Consider the following 12,500-nt stretch of genomic DNA (forward strand, 5'->3'; position numbering starts at 1 on the left):
ATAATTCTTTCGCTTAGAAGTCTTTTTAACGGATGGCCAACGTTAGAACTCGCCTTAATGCTACTTTCAAGACCAAGGAGGTAGATAATAGGAAAAGAATTATCAACATAGATTTAGTGTATACTATCTAATAGGCTAGTATTGATTGGTACGAGGTAATAACTTAGTCAGATATCGAATATGATGCTTAATACGAGGTAAAGGTAAGGGTTAGTATAGCAACACACGAAGCCGGACCAAGGTGCAGAGTGAAATTTTCTAGATGCCGGACCATGGATTTAGAAATACACAATTTATCACTTTGAATGCAACATATTATGAAAGAATTGTTATATTTAGAATTATCAAGTTATGAACCTATGGGGAACACGTAAACCCTAGTTACTTTTACTAATTGATTAAACTTCAACATTTGAAGCTGTTAATTGTCTCTTTTAATTTCTCTAGCTATTTTCATCTATTTAGAAATAGAAAACCCCCCTTTTATCATTTTTGCTTTCCAAGGAAGTAATTGACTGAACAATAGTAATAATAGATTGAAGTTAAGTCTAAACTATTTTCCTCGTGGGAACGATCCCAACCTCACTACTTGGGTTATTTACTTGACACGACCGCTTTACTTCTTATTTGAGAAGTAAGTTTGAGCGTATCAAATTTTGGTGCTGCTGCCTGGGAAAGTAGCTTTTAGATTAACTTAAACTTATTACTATAGTTTAGTTGATATTTTCTTGATTTTACTTTGTTTTATTGTTTTTGATTCTTGCAGAACCATCCTCCTTGTATGCCAAATACACGGAGAGGAAGAGAACCCTTGTTTCCCCACGATCACGAATTAGAGCGTACACTACGCATCATGAATTGAAACTTGGGAATCAATGATGATGATCCAAACCAGAACATCCCAGCTCCGGTTGATGTTCATGGTCAGGTTTTACCCGACGCTCTGGGTGAACACCAACAGAGGGGAAAAAATCCCGCTCCACGGCCCCAAAAATATTACATAGGCTATGACAATAGAGCAGACTCGGATGGGCCACTTCTCTTGCCCCCTCTACCACCAGGCCACACATTTGTGGTAACTAGTAGCCTGATGCAAATGCTCACTACCAGAGGTTCGTTTTCAGGGCTACCTTCTGAGGATCCGCATTCCCATATAGCTAAGGTTAGGGCAGTGTGTAAAAGTTGTGTAGGGAGGCCTAAATTGGACTTGGATGTAATAGGGCTAAGAGTTTTTCTCTCTCACTGACATGAGAGGCTGCTATATTGTTCACTGAGCTCCCTTAGAACTCAATTTTCACTTGGAACCAACTAAGGGACGTTTTCTTAGCACGCTACTACCCGGTTTCCAAGAAACTAAACCACAAAGACTGAGTGAACAACTTTGTGGCTCTACCAGGATAGTCAGTTAGTAGTTCTTGGGATAGATTAACTCGTTTTAGAGAAGCGTATCAAATCACCGCATAGATGATGAGTCACTTAATGAATACTTCTATCGGGGACAAGATGTTAATAATAAAGCGGTGCTGGACACTTTAGCTGGTGGATCTTATGAGGGGTGTCCTTATTCTAAGATTGCTGGAAAATTAGAGAAAATCTCACGGAATAATAAAGCTTAGACTACTGGGAAGTCAGATATCGGGAGAAATCCTTCGTCACAACCCAGCCACAGATGAGATTCGAGAAGAAATGGCTCAGATGAGAACTGAGCTTGGGTTAATAGCAAAACATATCACTGGGGGTGCAGAAAAGATAAATGCAGCAAACTACTTGTTTAAACCACCACCACCTAATGATGAATGTTATTATGCGGAGGATTCCTATGCGGTAAATGAGCAGACGGGGGGTTTCCAACCAAGTTCCCAAGGCTCTAATCAGGAGAATTGGCGCCAATGTCAAGGGAACAAAGGTCAGAACTATGGTAGATATAACTGTGAGGGTCATTATGTCCGAGATGGAAACTACAACCGCGACAACAACTTTAACAAGGGTAACTACGGTAACAGAAATGATAGGAATGGGCCCTATGTTCCTCCTCAAAATCGTGATGTTACTCCTAGGGATCGTGGAGATAGTATGGCGCGAGTTGAGGATATGTTGCACAAAATGATGAGGAGGTTCGATGCTAGTGATGAGCACATTAAAGAGTTATGGAGTGATTTAGCGGGTATTGGGCAAACAGTCAATACACATGCAATATCGATTAAACAGATCGAGTTGCAAATGGCCCAATTATCTGCGACTGTGAACACACGGCAACCGGGCACTTTTCCTAGCAACACTGTCTAAAATCCAAAAAATGATGGATATTGTATGGCAATCACTACTCGGGGTGGTAAGCAAACCATTGACCCACCTATGTCGTCTAATGAGGAAAAGGTGAGAAAGGATAATCATAAGGTGGTAGACGGTAGTGGTGAAGCAGAAGATAGCACTGGAAAAGGTGCAAAAGTACCTATAAAGGTAATTCCCATGCCTAGACCACCACCCCCTTTCCTCATAGATTAGTGAAAAAGACTGAGGATGGTAAATATCAGCGTTTTATAACAATGCTGAAACAACATTCTATCAATGTCCCTTTGGTAGAGGCTCTACAAGAAATGCCCGGTTATGCCAAGTTTTTGAAAGATCTGGTTACAAAGAAAAGATCGGTCACTTTCGAGGATGATGATCGAATGCAGCATTGTAGTGCTATTGCTACAAGATCTCTCGTACAAAAAAAAAAGAAGATCCGGGTGCGTTCACTATTCCTTGTACAGTCGGGTCATTACATTTTGTGAAAGCATTATGTGATCTGGGGGAAAGCATAAATCTCATGCCCCTCTCGATTTACAAGATGTTGGGTTTGAGTGACCCAAAGCCCACTGCGATGTGGCTAGTGATTGTTGATCGAACAGTGAAAAGGCCTATAGGGATACTCCACGATGAGCTAGTAAAAGTGGAGTTGTTCATATTTTCGGCAGATTTTGTTATTCTTGATTGTGAAGTCGATTCTGAAGTGCCTATTATTCTTGGGAGGCCATTCGTTGTTACGGGTAGAGCCTTAGTTGATATGGAAAAGGGGCAGATGAAATTCTGGTTGAACAGTGAAGAAGCGACCTTCAACATTTGTAGGTCCATGAGGCAAAGTGGTGAGCTCCAATCAGTATCTGCTATATCCCACAAAGAATAGATGAAGAAGGATAATGATCTAAAAAGTGAAAAACGAGAGTTTATGGTTGGGGATTTGGTGCTATTAGACAGTTCAAGGTGCATCGGCTTCCGAGCAAGCTCAATTCCAAATGGACTGGCCCTTACTTGATTACCCAAGTATTCCTTCATGGAGCAGTTGAGTTAAAAACCAAGGAGGGAGTGTGGTTTAGGCTGAATAGAGATAGAATTAAACTCTATTTTGGGCATACTGCATCGGTGAATGAAGTGATAGAGGCATACCATCTTGATGGAGGATGAGTAATCAAGTGTCCTCAGTCGTGCCGCGACGTTAAATCAGGCGCTTGTTGGGAGGCAACCCAATACTTATAGTTTTTCTTTCTAGTAATGGTAGCATTTTCTACTAATGGGTTTTAAATTTGCAGGCACAGCACCACGAGATTCTGCAGAAAATCACTCTGTAGCAGTCACTGACGGATACATCGACGGACTGTTATTCCTGTGACGGACCGTCGCATGAATCCGTCATGCAAGGTACGTCTTTCTGTTATTTTCAAACTAGGAAACACGCGATGGAAGCAATGACGTACCGTCACAACTGAGACGGACCGTCGTCGGGGAATTGTCGCGTCATTAATGAAGCGTACCCGACCCGACCCGGCTGGGGTTTTTTAAAAATTCAACATTTAAAACCCCCACCCCTTCATTTCACCCCATTCCTTCACTCTTTCTCCCATTTCCCTCCCTTTTCAACTTACAAAGATCATAACCCCCCTCTCTTACAACCGATCATTTTCCCCAAATTCTCCAAATTCCTAAAATTCATCATCTACTAGTCAGAGCTGCTGTTGTGGGTCTCTACTTTATCAACAAGTACCTTTCTCTCTTGTTTATCAATTAGTATTAGCCTAGTTCTTCTTGATAGGTTCATTCTTTAATAAAATTCTGTCTGACCAAGGTTGAAAATCCTCGAAATTGCCGTGTTAAAACTCCAGAAGTAGGTGCTTTAGCATTGCTAGTTTACTAGGTATTTGGGTTAACAAATGTAGGTTAAGACACTACCAATTCGACTTGGGTCATAGGGGATGAATGGGGAATCCCCAATTCTGTGACTGAGTTACAGAACGAGACCCCAATGACGGACCGTCGTACACACGACGGACCGTAATTCTGTCTGTTCCAACAGCCCTAACACCCCACTGTCCTATTTTCTCAAAGTGTTCACCAACGGCCAGATGCGATGTACCGTCGTTCCCACGATGGTACGTCCTGCACAATTGTTCTAGTTGTCAGAGACCCTATTCCTAAGGGTCTCTCACTCTTTCTAAGTGTCCTCCAACAGACACATGCGACGGACCGTCATTCACACGACTGTCCGTCCTGCACAACCGTTCTGGTTGTCAGAGACTCTGTTCCTAAGGGTCTCTCTCTATTTTTCTAAGTGTCCTCAAATGAACAACTACGATGGACCATCATACCCACGACGGTCCGTCCTGCATAATCGGTATGACAGTCAGAGACCCCCCTCTTAAGGGTCTTCATACTTTTTCTAAGGGTCCTCTTATGGACAACTATGACGAACCGTCATATCCTCGACGGTCCGTCCTGCATGACCGTTATGATGGTCAGAGACCCCTCTCCTAAGGGTCTCCATATTTTTTTTCAAGTGTCCTCTGACGGACACCTACGACCGACCGTCGTACCTATGACGGTTTGTCCTGCATATACCGTCATACTTGTCAGAGACTCTCCTTCAGGGTTCTCCAAATGAAAAAAGTCTATGTAAGACACGACGGACCCCATGACGGTCCGTCATACTCACGACGAGTCGTCACCTGGCCCGTCGTGTTTCACTGTTACTATAGAAATGTCATTACATCTTAACTCTTTTATTTATTTTTTGTGATTTTGCTAGTCTTGTCTGCTCCTTTTAGTACTAAATATTGATTCTTTATAGGTACTATCTATTATGGCACCAAAACAAGATTGAGTCTATGCACGCGGGCGATCAAAGTCTGTTGCCCCGTCTGCCCACCTTGTCATTGGCTCTGATGATGAGTGTGACCCCGAGTACGTGCCCCCAGGCACTTCCACTCAACCTCGAGTTGCACGTGCTGCCAGAGCCACACCCAAAAAGGTGGCGTCCGGCGTAGTCACTGCCTCCCAGTCTGATGAGGAGCGCACACTGACCGTCACACCTTCTGGGTCAGCTACTAATGAAGAAGGAGCGCCCGGCTCCTTAGGAGTTTCGTGGTCGGAGGAAGCCTCCGGATCTCTGAGGTTCCCGCACCCACCACCGCTGCAGAGTCTGCCTCGTTTGATGAGGCCGACAGTTCGGAATCCACACCCGGTTCACCAACTCATGCTCTCACCCTGGTTACCAACCAGCCCAACCGTTGGTGTGTCGACGGGCAGTATGAAGTCTATTCCGATGCAAAGTTCATGAATGACAAAGGAGTCATGACTCGGACACTCACATTGGAGCGGCGGGTCCTTAAGAGAAGTCCCCCGACGATGCCACAGATCCATAATCTCTTCACCAGACATCGACTAGAGTGGACAGCGCGTCGGTTGGGACGTTATAATGAAGAGTTTGTCCGAGAGTTCTACGCCTCATACGTAGCGTCTCTCAGATCACATATTTATAGGCGGGTTGCCCCCGCCAAATAGGCCCCACTGGAGCAGGTCCGAGTACGTGGCATTCAGGTTGATATCTCCCTGCCTGCCATTCGCCGGTATCTATACGGTGAGAATGTTGATGCCAACTGGACCCCTCTCACCGCCGAGTTTTACTACCGATGGCAGATTGTCAAAGATGGCCAATTCCTGCGTGAGCCATCGCTGAGAGAGACCACCAAGAGGTGGATGGCCCTGCATTTGTCCGTTCATGGAGAGGGTGCTGACTAGGTTACCGAGCTGAAGGGAGACATCAAGAAGGCCAACATGACCTTCACGGTGATGTTTTTGTGGTTGATTGTCCGCCACTGCCTTTCCCCAACAGCCGCTGATAATATAGTCACATGGGATCGAGCAGTACTGATGGTGGCAATGATAACCAGATTTGAGGTGGATTTTTCTTGGCTTCTACACGCAGTCATGCACGAGAGGGCACTTAAGGTCACAACTACCTACCCTTTCCCGTGCATGATATATTCTCTACGCAGGTCCGCAGGTGTGCCTATATGGGACGTTGATCATCTCAAGACCCCGCTGGGCAATGTTGATATCCGCCTCATCAGGGATGAGGCCAATGAGTTGGCTCCACGCAGAGGGCCCTGTCCAGAGTTGCCTCCACTTGGTGACAATCTGGCTGATACGGTAGCATAGGCCCGCACGGCTCCGCAGGAGGCTTCCACTGACACTACCGCGGTCGAGTCAATCCCGGGTAGTAGCACAGCCCCGAGCTCCTCTCGTTCAGCCCCTTTCCCCGCTCTGGTCCCGCTTGCTAGGGTCCAGAAATTAGAGGCACAGATGGCTACACTTCTTCATCACCTCCAGCCTTGGATGTAGAAGTCTATTGTTGAGGTAGAAGAGCGCTTGGAGCGGAGAATGGTCCAGCATACAGAGCGGAATATCGCTGAGGTTCATCAGCGCTTGGATGCTTTTGAGTTGCGAGTGTTAGCCCGACCATCCCCTCAGCTGGATGTGTCAATCCTTCAAGCTGCGGTCTACAGTCTTCACACAGTCATCGACATGATCTTAGAGGCTAGGGTGCCTGAGTCTGAGTCCCCTTCTGCAGAGCCTGTTGAAGACAAAGTGATGGCGGCCCTATTCGCCACTTCGGAGATTCCACCACCTCCCTAGAGAGCATGCCAATAGGCGTAGGGGTCGAGAGGAGGATGAAGCTCGAGCACGGAAGAAGGAGCTCCATGAGATGGAGGCTGCGAGGAGAGCCTCGCTTGCTGATGAGGAGGCGCGTCAGATAAGAGCAGAAGAGTTAGCTGCTAGGGCATCTAGCTCCCGAAATGTGGAGATAGCGGGAGGCACTGCTGATAGTGTTGTTGATGCTGAGGACACTACTGAGGGTGTCCACATTACAGAGGTAGTGGGTTCTGGGAAACCGGACCCACCAGCTTGCTGTTCGTCGGCGCTTTGCGCCCGAGGTTTGCTTCACCTACCACTCTTGTATTTAAATTTTTTTACGCATTGGGGACAATTGCATATCTTTTTTGTTGGGGGTGGGGTAAATGTAAGGTGAGTGCTAGGGTGAAGTCTGAGTAGCCCAATTCACTATCCTCTTTTGGGGTTTTCTTGCCTGTGTTCTTTGTCCCCAAGAGACTGATTACTTTTTCTGTTGAACCGGCATTGTCTATATCTTGAGTACATAGTTTAATTCTGAAGCATGATGGCTAAAATGATATCCTGATAAAATGGAGAATGATGCATGACTAGGCATAGTAATTGATAAATGTGTGGCTCTAAGAATTACATAGAGGTACAGCACTGCTTGACTCTAAGTCTAAAATTCGAACTACGTGTCTGATAATCTTGAAGAGTAATGAGATGTCAAGTGAGTGTGAGGATGATTTGGATAGTCCACTATATGTACTGAGCTAGAACTTGCCTGGTTAGTCCTGCTAAAAGTAAGTTCTAATAGACAATTAGGAAAGGATCATAGGCCCTTATTCAATATAAACCATTTTTAGCCTAAATATAAGAAAACCAAATGAAATTTATCCTTCTTTGATCCAAATGATTTGAGCTTAAACTAGACCTTTCTTTTTCACCCCAACTGATCTTTTCTGAGAATAATGTGTTGGCCCTGGTCCCTCCTTGAACATGTGCACTTCAGCTTTTTATGGCCCTGACCCAACATTGGGTATTGTGTAATTTGACTCATGGCAAAGCCATGAGTTGAGGGTGGCTATTATGAGGAATGCTCTGGAAAGTGGGGTTGAAAGAACAAAGAGAGAGAAAGAATAAAAGTAAAGTGACTCAAGAATTAGTTTAAAGAAAAGTAAAAAAAATATAAAAAATATACAAGAAATACAAGCAAGAAAAGAAGAGAGTCACTTACACAAATGAAGAAAAAAGGGAATATAGAAAGGTGAAAGAATATGAGACACTGGGCAAAATAAATTGATAGAATATGGTGTGTTTAGCCGATATGTCAAGAAGGGCAAAAAGTCACTAAAGTATACCTAAATATACCCTACCTGACCCTGAGCCTATGTTACAAGCTAAGAAAGTCCTATCGTGATCCTAAGAGTTGTATAGCGAACTTAAAGTAGTGAAAATAAGGGCAAGCTTATTGCAATATGTATGAATGACTATGAATTTGTTCTGAGAGTGAGTGTTGAAAAGTAATCCTTATACTCAAACTGGAATCATTGTGCGAAAAATGAGGATTTGTTTTGAAGTGAGGACACTAGTTGCAATACCGGAAATATTAGCACCTTGGTGAGAAATTGAAGAGGATAGGTGTTAGTGCATGGTGAGTCTGTGTAATGGTTTGATGCCACATAAATCAAGCCTAATAGTGATTGCATGCATAAATATGATGAGATCGATCGGTATTGATAGCCAAATGATTGCGAAGGATAAAACATGGATACAATTGTACAAAGATTTTGTATTGAGTCATAGTGCGTCGCTTGAGGACAAACAACGAATTTAAGTTGAGGGTGTTGATATACCGTGGTTTCACGGTATTATTATTACTTTTTCCTTAAGTTTAGTGTGTCCAAAAGCCTTTTTGTGCTAATTTTTATGTATATTTTTCTTTATTTGCAGGAAATCTTTCTAAAAGATGAATGCAGAGGTTTTTGAGCGAGAAATACAGAAAAGTACAACCTATGGAGCTTGTGACGGTTCGTCGTGCCTGTGACAGTCCGTAGGTGGCAGCGCAGTGCAGCTGCTGAAGGAAGATGGGGAAGTCTGACCAAGTGTGGGGTTACGGAGTGCGTGACAGACCGTCGTAGCCATCATGGTCCGTCCTGCTTGTTCGTCATGAAGTTCAGAGAAGTAGTCCCAGTACCCAAATTCCAAGAGTTCAAGTGTTTTGGAACGGAGACCCCCCATGGACCGTTGTGCCTATGACGATCCGTCATACCTGCCGTCGAGGGTAATGAACAGCGCAACAGAAGATATTGCACAAGTATGGGATGACGTAGTCCATGACGGTCCGTCGTGACCACGACGATCCGTCGCGAGGTCCGTCGACCCAGCTGCGTTTTGACAAATTTCCAGCAAATAGAGTCCTTCTTTAATTAGGTTTTTATTTTTTATAAATAGTTCAAAAAACCTCGTTTTTGAGGTTAGACTCTGGATTATTTCGTTAGACCCTTGATTATTGTGAGATTCTTGAATATTTTGAGACTTTTGTAATGAATGTTGGTGACTTTTGCTGATTAATCAAGTGAACTTTCGAATTTAACTCTTTCTCATTGAAGTAAGTGCATGAATTCTTATATCATGTATTTGAATATTGTGATTATGACTATGGGTAACTAAACTCCATAACTAGGGTTGTGGGAACCATAGGCGAATAATGAGGTAAAACCTAACTAAAAGAACAATTCTAGAATAGTGTCTTGCATGTATTGATAATTCTTTCGCTTAGAAGTCTTTTTAACGGATGGCCAACGTTAGAACTCGCCTTAATGCTACTTGCCGGACCAAGGAGGTAGATAATAGGAAAAGAATTATCAACATAGATTTAGTGTATACTATCTAATAGGCTAGTATTGATTGGTACGAGGTAATAACTTAGTCAAATATCGAATATGATGCTTAATATGAGGTAAAGGTAAGGGTTAGTATAGCAACACACGTAGCCGGACCAAGGTGCAGAGTGAAATTTTCTAGATGCCGGACCAAGGATTTAGAAATACATAACTTATCACTTTGCATGCAAGATACTAGGAAAGAATTTTTATAGTTAAAATTATCAAGTTATGAACCTGTGGGGAACACGTAAACCCTAGTTACTTTTAATAATTGATTAAACTCCAACATTTGAAGCTGTTAATTGTCTCTTTTAATTTCGCTAGCTATTTTCATCTATTTATAAATAGAAAATCCCCCTTTTATCATTTTTGCTTTCCAAGGAAGTAATTGACTGAACAATAGTAATAATAGATTGAAGTTAAGTCTAAACTATTTTCCTCGTGGGTACGATCCGAACCTCACTAGTTGGGTTATTTAATTGACACGACCGCTTTACTTCTTATTTGAGAAGTAAGTTTGAGCGTATCAACAACAATAAAATAACAACAATAACTATAACAACAACAACTACAACAGTAACAACAAGAGCAACAACACCAACAACAAAAGCAATAACAACAAGAATAACAACGACAACAACAACAGCAACAACAACAAAAACAACAGCAATAGCAACAACAACAACAACAACAACAACAACAATAGCGGCAACAACAGCAACAACACCAATAGCAACAACAACAACAACAACAATAACAACAACTTCAACAACAACAACAACAACAACAGAAACAACAACAATAACAACAACAGTAATAATAACAGCAGCAATAGTAACATAAGTAACAACAACAACAACAGTAACAACAATAACAACAACAAGAACAAAAATAACAGCAGAAGAACAACAACAACAGCAACAACAACAAAAGTTGCTAAACCAATAGTAATAACAACAGCAGCACAAGCAACAACAACAAATACATCAACAACAGTAACGACAAGAAAAACAAAAACAACAACAACAACTACAAAAACAACAATAGCAACAACTACAGCAGCAACAACCACAACTGCAGCAGCAAGAAAAACAACAAAAACAGTAACAACAACAACAACAATAGCAACAACAACAGCAACAACAACAACATCATCATTATCAACAACAACAACAGCAATAGCAGCAACAACAACAACAAAGGTAGTAGCAGCAACACCAACAATAACGACAGCAGCACCATCAACAACAACAGAAGCAACAACAGTAACAACAACATTAGTAACAACAATAACAACAACAACAATAGGAACGACAACAACAGCAACAAAAACAACAACAACAACAACAACAACAACAAAAACACCAACAACAACATCAACAACACTAGAAGCAACAACAGCAACATCAACAATAGTAACAACAACAACAACACAAACAGGAACAACATCAACAACAACAGCAACAACAACAATAACAATAGCAGCAACAACTACAACAACAACAACAGGAGCAAAAACAACATCAGCAACAGCAGCAGCAGTAACAACAACCACAACAGAAACAACAATAACAACAACAACTTCAATAACAGGAACAGCAGCAAAAACAATAACAACAACATCAACAACAAAAGTAACAACAAAAAAAAACAAACAACAAAAACATCGGCAGCAACAGCAACAACAACAGTAGAAGCAACAACAACAACAACAAGAGCAACAACAACAACAGCAACAACATCAGCAGCAACAACAACAACAGCGGCAACAACAGCAACACAAATAGATACAACAGCAGCAACAACAATAGCAACAACAACAACAACAACAGAAACAACAACTACAGCAACAATAACAACAAGAATAACAACAACAACAATAATAATAGCTTAAACAATAACAAAAACAGCAAAATCAACAGCAACAACAACAACAATACTACCAACAACAACAATAACAACAACAACAATAATAACAGCAGCAATAATAACAAAAGCAACAACAACAACAACAACAACAAAAATGACAACAACAACAACAACAATAGCAGCAACAACAACAGCGACAACAACAATAACAACAATAATAACAACAACAACAACAAAAACAACACCAACAAAAACAACAATAACAACAACAACAATAACATCAACAACAACAACATCACCAATAGAAACAACACCAGCAATAACAACATCAACAACAACAATTACACCAGCTATAACAACAACAACATCAACAAAAGAAACAATAACAGCAACAACAACAACAATAACAAAACTTGCAGCTATAACGACAGCAACAACCACAACAAAAACATTAACAAAAAAATTAACAACAACAACAACAACAGCACTAACAATAACAACAACAGCAATAGCAGTAACGCCAGCCCCAACAACAACAACAGCAGCAGCAATAACAGCAACAACAACAAAAGCAACAACAGCAGCAACAACAACAACAACAACAATAGTAGTAACAACAACAACACTAATAAAAGAAACAACAAAAACAACAACAACAGAACAACAACAAAAACACCTCCAACAACAACAACAAAAAGAACAACAACAACACGAATAGCAGCAACAACCACAACAACACCAATAGCAACAACAACAACAACAACACCAACAGCAAGAGCAGTAGCAATAACAACAACAACAGCAACACCACCACCA

The 12,500-nt window shown here is 41.8% G+C and overlaps 1 pseudogene; it reads left to right on the forward strand.

Annotated features, from left to right (window-relative positions):
- The window catches only part of LOC114074256, a 48,529-nt pseudogene that overhangs the window by 8,126 nt on the left and 27,903 nt on the right, over nt 1-12,500 (forward strand).

Source organism: Solanum pennellii, chromosome 10 (genome assembly GCF_001406875.1).
Source record: "Solanum pennellii chromosome 10, SPENNV200".
In the NCBI taxonomy this organism is placed as follows: domain Eukaryota; kingdom Viridiplantae; phylum Streptophyta; class Magnoliopsida; order Solanales; family Solanaceae; genus Solanum; species Solanum pennellii.